At 54.1% G+C, this 11,555-nt stretch overlaps 2 pseudogenes; both read left to right on the top strand.

Moving 5' to 3' along the window:
* The first annotated feature begins 2,886 nt into the window (after window positions 1–2,886).
* LOC143175460 (U2 spliceosomal RNA) lies at window positions 2,887–3,064 on the top strand (annotated as a pseudogene).
* Window positions 3,065–11,084: 8,020 nt separating this feature from the next.
* Window positions 11,085–11,265, top strand: LOC116434258 (U2 spliceosomal RNA; annotated as a pseudogene).
* The last annotated feature ends 290 nt before the right edge of the window (window positions 11,266–11,555 follow it).

Here is an 11,555-nt window from a genome sequence, read left to right as displayed (position 1 = left end):
CGTCAAACCCCACTGCTGACGATCGACGAGCTGGTCCAGGACCTGCAGGCCGTCGACCGTTCCCTCTTGGCCCCGTGGCAGAAGGCCGAGACCGTGGCAGCTTTTATACTGCCACGCCTCGACTTCTACCTGCGGGGAGCCCACGTGGAGAAACGTCCCTTAGTCGAAGTCGACAAACAAGTGCGACGTATGGCCAAATCCTGGCTCAACCTCCCGCAGCGGGCCAGCGCGGAGGTAGTCTACCTCCCACCCAGTAGGGGGGGATGTGGACTGCTTCCGCTTGCTGACATGGCCGACGTCCTGACCATCGCTCATGCGTTCCGTCTTTTGACGGCGGATGATGCGGTGGTCAGGGAGTTGGCCTGGAACTCGCTGCGCGAGGCTGTAGCCAGGAAAATCGGCCATACCAACCCGTCGAACAATGACCTGGCCGAGTACCTCTCTGGTTCGCTGGAGGGGTACTTCGCCAGGGACGGGGGGGACGTTTCTTCGCTGTGGTCGAGGGCACGGAACGCGGCACGCAGGAGTCGGGACCTGCTCGGATTGCGTTGGCAGTGGAGCGAGGCGAGATCTGAGCTCTCGGTTACGCTCAGGGGTTCTCGCGATCGGGAGACCATAGTTCCGCCCGTGGCGAGGGGCCAGATCATCCGCCGATTGCGGATGGCGGTGGTAGAATTCTACCATCAGCGCCTTCAGCGCAAGAAGGACCAGGGGAAGGTATTCGGGGTGTCGTCGCGGAGTGGTGCTTCAAACCACTTCCTCCGCGGCGGCAACTTCACCCGCTTCGCCGATTGGCGCTTCATTCACCGAGCTCGCCTCGACGTCCTGCCTCTTAACGGGGCAAGACGCTGGGGTGAGGGTGATAAGCGTTGCCGGCGATGCGGGGCGGAGCTCGAATCCCTTCCCCATGTCCTTTGCCACTGCCGTCCGCACTCGGCGGCCTGGCAACTTCGCCACGATGCGGTGGTTTCCCGCATCGCTAAGGCCTGCCGGCTCCCAGGGGAATTAAGGGTAAACCGGACGGTCGAGGGCGTCGACGGGGATCTGGGGGCTCTTAGGCCTGACATTGTTGTTAGGCACGAGCCCTCAAGGAGCATCGTCATCGTCGATGTTACCGTGCCCTTCGAGAACGAGTATATTTCGTTCGAGGAGGCCAGGGCGCGAAAGATACATAAGTATAAGCCCCTGGCCGACGTTCTCGGAGGGCGCGGTTATCGGGTGGCGGTCTCCGCGATCGTCGTCGGTGCTCTCGGCTCGTGGGATCCGGCCAATGAGTCGGTGTTGAAGATCTTGCGTATCGGTAACCGATATGCATCTCTGATGCGCCGGCTCATTGTGTCGGAGACTGTCCGGTGGAGCCGGGATATCTACGTGGAGCACGTATCGGGAGTTCGCCAGTATCGCGAGGCACTCGCCGAGGATGTCCCGGCCCCTGATCCAGGCCGACCCACTTGGAACCTGCGGGGGTCAACTCCCCCGACTTAGGTAGAGGAGCAGCAGACGGAGGCAGCGACAGGGTAAGTACAAAAGTTGATACCTAGCCATTAACCAAGTGTCTGTGCGCTATATTTTATTATTTTAACAACTATGGAATTTTAACTAACAACCTATACTTATGCACTTTTTAATGTCTTCAACTATCCCTCTTAATCTTTTAACTATCTATTTTCATTCTTGCCTCTCTCTTTATATGCTACCTATTATTATTTGTTTTAATTAAACTACCACTTTTCTTCTGTTTTATTTATCGACTTTTGACGTTACTTAACCGCTTTTTATCAATCTTTAGTTTTCTTATTTTAATAGTGATGGGACACTGGTTCTTTTTAATCCATCAACTTTTGTACTCTTTCCATTCATTTCACACTACGGCACAGTTATCTTTCCACAGCCGTAGCAGCCAGGTGTTTGCCAATTTATTTATCTATTTATTATTATTTATTTATTTATTGTTTTAACTATGTACATATTTATTTATCCACCTATTTGTCCATTGTTTTAGCTATTTATATATTTCTTTATTTATGTATTTATTTGTCTATTTATTTAACTATCTATTTATTTATTTATTCATTTATTTATTTATCTATTTAATTATTTATCTATTTATTTATCTTTATATCTATTCATTTTTATTTATTTACTTACTTATTAATTTTCTTATCTGCTTATTTATTTATTTGCTCATCTATTTATTTATTTATTTGTGTAATACCTATGTATTTTGGTTTTAAACCTGGCTCACTCCTATCGCCTGCTGCAACACGCTGCTTACCATCTACCTGAACCTGCACTAACGCGCATGCGCCCCAATTTAACTAAAATATTGCCACTAATAGTTAGCGAATTGTATATATTTATTTGCGTTTTATAATTTATTTTGTGACTATTTAATTTATGTATTAATTATTCTATTCTTATTTCTGTCTTGTTTTTATATTATTTCTTTAAGTTATATTACTCTGCTTTGTGTTAGTTTCTACGGCGAAGGCTCGGGCATCCTAATGACCCGAAACTGGCTAAGGAATTATGATTTATGTACACACTCAACCCTAATTGTATATACCTATCCCTTGATTTTATCTATTTAACATTATTTATCGTTCTTTTTATTTTTTTTTATTTATTTACTTATTTATTTATGCTATTGCTATTGCATTCGCTAATCTTAATCTATATGTACCTATTTATTTATTTATCATTTTAACGTACTCTTTTATTTTCATATTTATTTGCCTATATATCTACATACGCTATAGCCGAGGCCGCAACTAGGCGGTTCTAGATAACTTTTATTATAACTAAAATTAATATTTTAATTAGCCTTCGCCATAAAGGCGCTGCTATGTATCCACCCCCGGCCGAACTATGTAAGGCCGGGGGAACATGTCTTGGAAATAAACGCCTTTTATCTGTTCTTATCAGCTTAATATCTGATACACTCCGCATCGCGGAGTCAGAATATTAACCTGATTTTTGGAGTCAGGCGGATCGCTGGGGCTCGCTCCACTTCCGCCGCGAGTCGGTCCGGCACTGCAGTGCCGCCGGAAACGGCTCAATTTGCGCTGCAATTGAGCTCCCTACCTTTTCTAATAGCCGGATCGGCTCGCTGGACTCCAAAAATAGTCCCTGTTACTATTCTGACTCCGCGATACGTACCCGACGCCGCGGTAAATTCACCCGCCGCGGTACTACGCAACAGTGCGGGCCGAGTTGCGATCGGGCGTGTGCGCGGCAAGGTCTGTACACGATCAGTGCTCGAGGTGTTGTGCGGTGAAGTGTGTAAAAGTGCCTTCGCCGCGGACCGGATCGAGCCTGCGCGGGAGTACACCTGCGCCGCCCACCTGCGCGGGAGGACCACCGGCGCACCACTACCTGCGCACCACCACGCATCCTGCTTCCGTGGACAGCCGAGGGAGAGGACGACCAGGGTCTACCGAGGGTCCAGGACTTCATCTAGGACCAACCACCATCCCTGGCCTGCCTGGACAACCACCCTGGTCTTCCTCTACGTGGGTCACCCAACACCGCAACGACCCACCAGGACTTGGCCATCGGCAACCCCGACGGGAAGGACGGCTCGCCTGATCCACCTCTACCACCGCTGGATCAGGAATCAGGAGCGAGGTGTTATTCCCCTCGGAGAGCGCTCCTGCATCGCTGGACTCCTGCGCCGAGTGAGTCTCTCTTTTCTCTCTATCCCCCCGGCAGTGAGGAGGGTAACGCAGCCGGTCTCCAGCCGTCTGCGGTGCTCGAATCATCGTCGGTAGTCCTCTACCTTACCCCTACGCGTCCACCCGCTCCTCCGATCGCTCCCATCCGTTGAGGTGTGTCAACGGACCGGGACGCGTGAGGTCCGAGTCGAGTGGCGCCTCCACCTCCTTCTTCTCCCTTCAGTCACCGCCCGCGTGGAGGCTGACTCCACTCACCCGTTAGTGAGTGGACGTCAGGTCGGCCCGCCTGCGGTGCAACCCCCGTGCAGTCCTCGGTGGAGTGGGCGATTCCGTCGCTCTTCCTCCATCGAGATCGCTGCACTCCTCCGCAACCGTCATCCGTTAGTCTCCCTACCGACTGCCACGTCGGAGGCTGTCATTTTTCCAGGCAGTCTTCGACACCGGACTTAGCGCCGGCGGAGTCAGTAGGGTGTTAGCGCGTGGCGGTATTCCTTCTGTCGCTTTTAACTTAGTTTTCTCTTCTCTTCCTCTGTTATTCCCACTTAGTCTATCTTCCCCGTTTCGCCTCGCTGTGGCACTTAGAAATATTTGCCACAGCAACTCTGTCTCTCTTTCTTCTTTCGACTCACTCGTAGCGTAGGACTTAGTCTTAAGAGCGATGCAGGACCGCGGTGATAGTGCGACAGTCACCTCCTGCACTACCGAGGGGAGTAATAATCTCGCCCTGACAATCGAGTTTCCCTTCCCGGCGGAGTTCCGATGCCCTGCCTGCTTCGGTGTCCCCGGAATCAGGATCAGTGGCGTGTACAAGTCCCACTCGGACTTGACGAAGCACGCCCGGAAGTATCATCCGGGCGTTGTAGTGACATACAAGTGCCGTGAGTGCAGCTTCACCGGTGACGGGAAGTACCCTCTCAAGGTGGTGAAGCTGCACCACGGCCATATACATAGTTCCGCTCAACAGAACAGTCCGAGTGGGACTTGTGCACCTCCTGTGACAGGTACGACCGGTTCCAGCAACACCTCGCGTCGGGGGAGTTCCGCGACATCCGCCCCCGCAGAACCGCGCGCTGCTGCGTTAGCTGCTGCCAATTTGGCGGCCCAGTCCCCGCCCCCGCTAACGACGTGCGCCGCGACGTCGCCGCCCCCGCCCCCGCCCACCCACACCCCTTCATCGGCGCGGGATCCAACGGGGACGGCCACCACCACCTGCGCGATGCGGCGCACAAGGGCGGCAGCTGCAACAACAACAGCAACAACAACGGGGACAACAACGAGGACGACGACGAAGACGACGACCACGAGACCGGTGGCGACGGGGGGCAAGGCGCGGGCCACGAAGCAAACAACGTTGCGTGGGGTGCTGGTAACGGCGGCTGCGACGGCTATGACGACGTCGTATCGCACGCCGCCGTCCGGCACTCCCACGTTAACAATAACGATTGGGCCCACCACCAGCGCCCGGCCCGCGCCCCCGCCCCCCACCCAACCAACCTACCCCAGACCTAAGGGGACGCCACCGGTCCAGAAGAGCGGCAGCCCGCCGCGGCGATCGGGGTCGGCTGCCCCAAGGACATCGCCGCCGGCTGCAAGGGCGCCTGCTACGAGAAGAGGCTCCGGTCCCTTAGCCGCTACCGCAACGAGGCCCACCCCACCGGGCAGAAGAGCGGCCCCCGCTACCAGGGGGTCGACTGGCACCCCTCCCGCAAGAACCCCGCCCGTCAGGAGCCCGCCTGCCACCACCCAAAGGCGGGTGACACGGAGTATGAGGGGTGCCAAAGTCTCGGTGGAGGTGGGCAGAAGAACTGTCACCACCACCACCCGGAGGACGGTAGCGGCTCCGACCGGAGCCAGAAGAACGCCCCCGAGAGCAGAAGGGACTGCCACCGCCCACACACCATCACCAAGGGCGGTGGTACAGGGAAAGAGTCCCTCCAGCGGCCCCACACCACCTCGGGCCGCCCAACGGAAACCCTCGGGGGTAAGGACGGCGGCCTCACCATCCTACGCCGCCGTCACAGCAGGCGCCCCGTCATTTACGTCACCTCCCTCGCCGATTGACGTCGTACCGGAAAGGGGGCTGCGTCCAGCATCCCGGGCCACCACTTCACCACCCGGGCCTACACCACCAAGACGCAGCCCCCCACCGAGGAAGCACCGGAGCCCCAGGACGCCGCCGACCATCCGCGGCGAGCAGGGGGCTCCGTCTCCGGTAACATCGGCGAGCATGGTGACGTTATGCACCTCCACCGTTACCACCACCTGCAGCGGGGGGCCGATTATGACCCCCCTGCCTATTGTGGGAGGAGCGATGGTGGCCAGGCCGCTACCACCATCTCCAGCGGCCCCGCTCCTCCCACCCATCGAAGAGGTGGAGGTGCCGCAGCCGGCCGGGGCAGTCGTTAGCCCCGATTCATCACCGGAGCCGTGGCGAATCGCCGCTGGATCCCGCCGACGCCACCACCGCGGGATCCCGTCGTCCAGCTCGTCGTCCGACGAGGAGGCGCAGCCGCTGCCGCCAGCGAAGAGGACGACGCCTCCGCCCGCCCAACCACCGCGGGAAAAGTCCCCCGCCCGGCCGCCACCGGGCAGCAGCAGCAGCAGCAACAATAACAACAGCGTTGCGCACAACAGTGCGCATCGGCCTGGAGCAGGGTGCTCCGGAGAAGCCTCGGTGAGTAGCGTAACACCTGCTAGCCCCACGCGACTCCCGAGCGTCCCCCGTAGTGCCCCCGGCTCCATTTCTACTTTGCGGGAAGGGGTAGTTTTGAATCGCGCGGGGAGGGATAATCGGAGGCCCGTCCCCGTGGATGCAGCCGTGAGGGGTGCTCCTGCCTCCGCGACGGAGGCGACCGCACCTGCGAGAAGTCGCAGACCGACCGCACCCTCGCGTGCCTCGGGACCTCGTGAGCCCAGGCGTCCTGCGGCACCCGGGCAGCCCTCTCGAAGAAGGGACGCCATCCGGCCTCTGGTCGGGGAAGCGTTTCCTTCGGAGAGAGAGTTGTTGATCGGAATGGCGCAGAACGCTGGCTCCCTGGAGCAGCTGGAGGATGTTGCGAGGGAAATCGCAGCATACCTTCAGGGCTTCAGAGTCGAGGGACCGACCACGAGAGGGGGCGGGACGGATAGGCCCCAACAGCGTGCGAGAGCTAGGGACGTGTCGGGCGACCAAGCGGCTTGCGGTTCGAACGGTCACCGCGATCGTCCTGTGTTGGCAGGTGGACCAACGCGGGGGGACCAGGTAAGGGAGGCTACGCGTATACAACGGCTCTTCAGGCAGAACCGTCGGCGTGCTGTTCAGGAGGTGCTCATGGGCCCGTCCTTGCACTGCAAAGTGCCAAAGGACAGGGTACACGAGTACTTCCTCAACATGTACTCACCGGCGGGGAACCTGGGAGCTAGGCCTCCCCCGCCTTCCATCGAGGCTCCAGACGAGGCCAGCAATGTGGCCTTGGTGAAGCTCTTCGAAGTGAGTGAGGTGGATCGTCGGATCAGGCGTATGACAAACTCTGCGCCCGGTCCCGACGGTCTAACTTACAATGATCTGAAAAGGGCAGATCCGGGGTCGCATTTGCTGACCTCTTTGTTTAACGTATGTCTTCGTCTGGAGTCGGTCCCCTCGTGTTGGAAAACTTCCAACACTGTGCTCGTGCACAAAAAGGGCGATCGCGACGACCTGTCGAACTGGCGACCGCTGGCCATGTCCGATACGACCCCGAAGCTCTTCGCCGCTGTTCTGGCTGACCGTCTCGTCGCGTGGTCGGTCAAAAATAAGCGCCTAAGTCCCGCGCAAAAGGGCTTCCTGCCGTACGAGGGGTGTTACGAACATAACTTCGTGCTGCAGGGAGCCCTTACAGACGCTCGCAGGTGGGGTCGTCAGGTGGTGGTGGCGTGGCTGGACCTGTCGAACGCGTTCGGCTCGGTCCCCCACGCTTCCATCTACCAATCCTTCGTGGAGGCCGGGGTTCCCTCTACTCTTCAGAATATTCTGAAGAGTATGTACCACGGCTGCACCACGCGGGTGCGGACCGCCGATGGGTTTACCGACCCCGTTCCCATCCTCTCCGGGGTGCGCCAGGGCTGTCCGATGAGCCCTGTGGCGTTTAACCTCGCCCTGGAACCGGTGCTGCGCGCAGCTACCGGAACCTCGGCGGGTTACACGTTGCACGGCCGTCGGCACAGTGTCCTGGCGTACGCGGACGATCTCGCGTTGATCGCCGACACCCCGGAGGGCATGGAAACGCTGCTAAAGGCAGTGGATGCTGCGGCGAGTGGCATCGGATTGCGGTTCAATCCCGCAAAATGCGCGACCCTCCACCATCGTGGCAGGGGGCCGCGCGGGATCCGTGCCACTCGCTTCACCATCCAGGGTCAGCAAATGCGCGCCCTGGTAGCCGGTGAGCCCTATGAACACCTGGGCGTTCCCACCGGGTTTCAGGTCCGCCAAACCCCACTGCTGACGATCGACGAGCTGGTCCAGGACCTGCAGGCCGTCGACCGTTCCCTCTTGGCCCCGTGGCAGAAGGCCGAGACCGTGGCAGCTTTTATACTGCCACGCCTCGACTTCTACCTGCGGGGAGCCCACGTGGAGAAGCGTCCCTTAGTCGAAGTCGACAAACAAGTGCGACGTATGGCCAAATCCTGGCTCAACCTCCCGCAGCGGGCCAGCGCGGAGGTAGTCTACCTCCCACCCAGTAGGGGGGGATGTGGACTGCTTCCGCTTGCTGACATGGCCGACGTCCTGACCATCGCTCATGCGTTCCGTCTTTTGACGGCGGATGATGCGGTGGTCAGGGAGTTGGCCTGGAACTCGCTGCGCGAGGCTGTAGCCAGGAAAATCGGCCATACCAACCCGTCGAACAATGACCTGGCCGAGTACCTCTCTGGTTCGCTGGAGGGGTACTTCGCCAGGGACGGGGGGGACGTTTCTTCGCTGTGGTCGAGGGCACGGAACGCGGCACGCAGGAGTCGGGACCTGCTCGGATTGCGTTGGCAGTGGAGCGAGGCGAGATCTGAGCTCTCGGTTACGCTCAGGGGTTCTCGCGATCGGGAGACCATAGTTCCGCCCGTGGCGAGGGGCCAGATCATCCGCCGATTGCGGATGGCAGTGGTAGAATTCTATCACCAGCGCCTTCAGCGCAAGAAGGACCAGGGGAAGGTATTCGGGGTGTCGTCGCGGAGTGGTGCTTCAAACCACTTCCTCCGTGGCGGCAACTTCACCCGCTTCGCCGATTGGCGCTTCATTCACCGAGCTCGCCTCGACGTCTTGCCTCTTAACGGGGCAAGACGCTGGGGTGAGGGTGATAAGCGTTGCCGGCGATGCGGGGCGGAGCTCGAATCCCTTCCCCACGTCCTTTGCCACTGCCGTCCGCACTCGGCGGCCTGGCAACTTCGCCACGATGCGGTGGTTTCCCGCATCGCTAAGGCCTGCCGACTCCCAGGGGAGTTAAGGGTTAACCGGACGATCGAGGGCATCGACGGGGATCTGGGGGCTCTTAGGCCTGACATTGTTGTTAGGCACGAGCCCTCAAGGAGTATCGTCATCGTCGATGTTACCGTGCCCTTCGAGAACGAATATATTTCGTTCGAGGAGGCCAGGGCGCGAAAGATACATAAGTATAAGCCCCTGGCCGACGTTCTCGGAGGGCGCGGATACCGGGTGGCGGTCTCCGCGATTGTCGTCGGTGCCCTCGGCTCGTGGGATCCGGCCAATGAGTCGGTGCTGAAGATTCTGCGTATTGGTAATCGATACGCTTCTCTGATGCGCCGGCTCATTGTGTCGGAGACTGTCCGGTGGAGCCGGGATATCTACGTGGAGCACGTATCGGGAGTTCGCCAGTATCGCGAGGCACTCGCCGAGGATGTCCTGGCCCCTGATTCAGGCCGACCCATCTAGAAACTGCGGGGGTGAACTCCCCTGACCTAAGCGGTGGACGACCCTGGGAAGTGCAGCGGGAATGTAAGTACAAATAATTTTAAACCGTGCGACTTTAGCCTAAACTAGCCTAGTCAACTAAATTACTTTTAATGGCATGCCTGGCAATGAATCTGCCAAATTGGCAGATTTATCTATTTATTTATTTGTTTAATTGTGTATTTATTTATTTATTTATTTCATTATTCTTCTTTTTTTTCTTTTCTTTTCTTTTCTTCGTTCATGCATTTATTTTTTTTTTTTTTTTTTTTTTTTTTTTTATTTATTTAGTTAGCTCTATATTCTTCTTTTATTAATCTATTTTTAACTTATTTAACCTACCCGACTATTTTACTCTTGCCAACTATTGTTTCCCTCATTCTTTTTAAATACTCAACTAGCTATCTTAACTTTTAATATTTTATTTACTAATGACTAGACTATACACTAATAAGACTAACGGAGCGCAGGTTTTACAAATACATAGACATAGAACTCCTAACTTTCTTTCTTATTATTTTATCTATTAAATCTATTTTACCAGGCTTAAGTATATATTGATCCATTAATTCTCGGGCTTCTCTTTTCTTTTAAACACTTTTAACAATTGACTAGTAGATACCACTTCGTTTTCTTTTTATTTCTTTTAACCTGCCAAGTACTTACATTACCCTACCTTACACACTAACACCGCCTACACTGCCTGCCCCCCCGCCTGTCTACCGCTTCTGAGCACTTGTTGCCGCGCATGCGCCCCGACTACTATAAATACCTATCTTCGCTATCTATTTACTATATCTACTTAACTCTCTATATTTATTTATTTATTGTATTTATTTACATTTATTTATTTATTTATTTACTGTATTTATTTATTTATTGTCCCTATTTATTTATTTATTGTATTTACTATTTATTGTTTCTATTTATTTATTTACTGTATTTATTTATTTATTTATTTATTGTTTCTATTTATTTACTTATTGTATGTATTTATTTATTTATTGTTTCTATTTATTCATCTACTGTATTTATTTATTTCTCTATTCATGCATTTATTTGTCTGTCCATCGTTTATTGTATTCTGTTAATTCTTTAGTTCTAATGGCGAAGGACCGGGTATATTAAGACCCCGGTAGTGGCCGTGACAATAATAATCATGCAATCAAGCACCACGTCCACCCATAATGTCTATATTTATATGTACATGCATCATCACCACTCTTCCTATCTCTTTTCTTATTATTTCTTTCCCTGCTATTTAGTTACTCATTTATCTATCTACTCTATTTATTTATCTACGTTTAAATTATTTATATTTATTTATTCATGTGCATGTACCTATAAAATTTATAAATATAAGCCACAATTGTACATAATTAATTAATCTAAGATGTATATATGTATATGTATACCAAAGTAATATTGGATATAGCCTTCGCCATAAAGGCGCTTATGTATACCCACCCCCAGCCAAACAATGTAAGGCTGGGGGAACATTTGTTGAAAAATAAAGCGCTTTTATCTGTTCTTATCAGCTTAATATCTGATACACTCCGCATCGCGGAGTCAGAATATTAACCTGATTTTTGGAGTCAGGCGGATCGCTGGGGCTCGCTCCACTTCCGCCGCGAGTCGGTCCGGCACTGCAGTGCCGCCGGAAACGGCTCAATTTGCGCTGCAATTGAGCTCCCTACCCTTTCTAATAGCCGGATCGGCTCGCTGGACTCCAAAAACAGTCCCTTTGGTATTCTGACTCCGCGATAAGTACCCGACGCCGCGGTAGTTTTATAACTTCACGGGTCGCGATACTGCGCAACAGTGCGGGCCGAGTTGCGATCGGGCGTGTGCGCGGCAAGGTCTGTACACGATCAGTGCTCGAGGTGTTGTGCGGTGAAGTGTGTAAAAGTGCCTTCGCCGCGGACCGGATCGAGCCTGCGCGGGAGTACACCTGCGCCGCCCACCTG

Source organism: Nomia melanderi, unplaced genomic scaffold (genome assembly GCF_051020985.1).
Source record: "Nomia melanderi isolate GNS246 unplaced genomic scaffold, iyNomMela1 scaffold0090, whole genome shotgun sequence".
In the NCBI taxonomy this organism is placed as follows: Eukaryota; Metazoa; Arthropoda; class Insecta; order Hymenoptera; family Halictidae; genus Nomia; species Nomia melanderi.
Note: the sequence above shows the minus strand (reverse complement) of the source record. Positions and strands in the feature narration are given on the sequence as shown.